General features: G+C 36.4%; 1 long non-coding RNA gene across 1 annotated transcript in view; it reads left to right on the top strand.

Moving 5' to 3' along the window:
* LOC137979200 (uncharacterized) overlaps positions 1–734 on the top strand; it is a 1,664-nt gene extending 930 nt beyond the window's left edge. Inside the window, exon 2 of the long non-coding RNA XR_011118265.1 lies at positions 407–734. This is a non-coding gene — a long non-coding RNA (uncharacterized lncRNA). The remainder of the gene's footprint in view (positions 1–406) is intronic.
* Positions 735–2,500: the final 1,766 nt, after the last annotated feature.

The following is a 2,500-nucleotide window of genomic DNA, read 5'->3' as shown; positions in this document are numbered from 1 at the left end:
TTTAGTTAGATGCGTACCCCTGACTGAAAATTCTATTACACTAAAAATTAGTATGAACACCAAATAATAATTATTAACAATTATTATTCGCCGAAGGCAAGGTGAATATCGGTTAATAAAAACTGAGATGAAGTTGAGGTTTTTATTCATCAACATTCATAGAGTCTGAGGGAATATCGGAAACAATAATTTAAATTTGCCTGACAATAGAAGCAACTCAATTTCTTAGTAAATGATGCCATCATGCAAATCGATTATTACATAGTTGATTATTCAAATAATACACATTAAAACACAGTATCCGTGGTTCAAAATTTCATAATGTAAGGTATTATCTTTCCCCTTGTGCTTACACTGTCATCATTCACTTTCTGTGGAATGGTTTTATCATTGTTTTTGTCTGTAGGAAATGGTAGCCATACCTGCTTTATGAAGAAACTGAAGTTGTGCAGTAGTACAGCAACCTACTTTTACTCTCCTCAGATTAGCTTTCTTGGTTCACGGAAAACCCTTTTCATTATTGTAAATACATTGTGGCATGGAAAATATTTTCAAACAGGTCTGGAGAATGTTCACCACCAAAATTTCCCATTTTGTCTGGATCATATAAGTTCTTTCCTCCTTCTGTTTAGTGGTTGACTAGTGACTTGTGAAATTGTATGGTGCACAAGAGAGCTAAATGCAGTGTCTCCTTTAGTTGTAAAACATATATTAAAGGAACACAAATAATATTGTCATTGTTCTTGAGTAATGTTAGGATTTAGTACTGCCAGTGGTATTACAAGTGTCTCTTTTGAGTGGATTCCCCAATTTTCTGCTAACTTGACCCAAACAGATATATATAGGTGGAGAACAAATTCAGGAAAATGAAAGGAAAAAATACTCAACATACATCATTTGATTATTACAATACACTATTTGTTTTGTTCAATATTATTTGCACTAGAAAGAAAATTAACGACCATAAGAATTTTGTCTGTGATAAGGAAAAGTTTGTTCTGACTAAAACCTATATTGGAAATTTAGGCATTTGGGGTGCTTTTTCACAGGGTTACATGTGCATGGTATTAATTTTTATGTCAGTCCAATATTTTTCTTGAAAATTGTGTTGTCTCTATAACATTGTCCTTTTTTGTGAAGCATGACATTTTCTTCTCTCAATTCAACATTTGATTTGTGTTGCTGATCTTGTTTTTCCAGCAAAAGTGTGTTATGTTGAATAATAATTATTTTTGTTATATAACTGTTTTTGCCTCCAACATGCTCTCATTGGTTACTTCAAGGTCACATGACATCTAACAATAACACTTTTGCCGTTCAAAAGTCTCTGAGCGGGCAACAGTGCAAAATCTATGACGTCAGAGGGTAACAGTGCACTGTTGCCCGCAAATGTTGACCGACGACCACCATTGCTGTTCCCATTGCACGTTTTCCTATTTGTGCTATATAACAAATCACTCAATGACTGGTCTCTCAGGAAACAGTTCATTTTGTTTCCCTCGTCTGCACCTCAGGGGAACATTGGAAATTTTTACTGATTACAGCCAACAGCCTGGGGGGGTTAGTACTGTAAAAGGCATTGGCATGTCATTGTCCTAATGAGCTAAACCCAAATACTTACCTTCATGTTTTTTTGTGAAAGTTTTTGTTTTCGTTCTCGATTTTTCTCTGCTTAATATCCAGCTCCTGCCTTTGATCCTTGAGGGTTTTCTACCTGTCTGACTAATTCTGTGCAACTTAGTGCTTCAGTTCTCTTGGCCGATTTTTGGCACTGACAAAGAAGGGGGCGTAGAATCTATATTGAGGGGTAGGGGAAATTCAATTCAGGGCAGATTATTATTGCAACTATTGTAATGTTATTCCATCACTCACCTTCATTGGTGAAATGTATTCATCCATGTGGCAAATTCTGTAGTCTTTGTGAGCCAGTAGCAAGTGGCCCTCGAATAAAAATTTTCTAGTGTGGTGAACTGTTTTGCTGGCATCAAAAGCCAAAAAAAGCGCTTTGCACATTGAACTAGAGCACCTTTGCTGACATTTTCAGTCTCTAAATGGAAAAAGCAGCTTACTTTGTTGAATTAACTTAACTCGCCCTTTGCAAAGAGTCCCATAAACTCGAAAAAGCACACAATCCCCCAGCAGTCATGTGACAGTTGACATAATTAGTTTATAATTTATTTTTAGTTTCACAAAACATAGCAATGAACGTTGTTAAAGGGAAAAAAATAACAGGGTTTGTTGTCAATATTTGCCGCTGTTTTAAGCCCTGGTCAAACGGCTCATGATAGTCGATGATAGTCGATGATAGTTGAGCGCGAGCTTCCGTTTGACCACCAACTATCATGCACTATCATCGACTATCATCAACTATCATTCAGTTTGAGCTTGTTCAAATTCTTCATGATAGTCCATGATAGTTTTCCTCGTTTGACCACGCGTACGATAGTTCATGATAGTTTTTCGGTCAGCTGTTTTGGTAATCACTGGTCCGATAGCGATC

This window comes from Montipora foliosa, chromosome 12 (assembly GCF_036669935.1).
Source record: "Montipora foliosa isolate CH-2021 chromosome 12, ASM3666993v2, whole genome shotgun sequence".
NCBI classification, from domain to species: domain Eukaryota; kingdom Metazoa; phylum Cnidaria; class Anthozoa; order Scleractinia; family Acroporidae; genus Montipora; species Montipora foliosa.
This window is presented reverse-complemented; position numbering and strand designations above follow the sequence as displayed.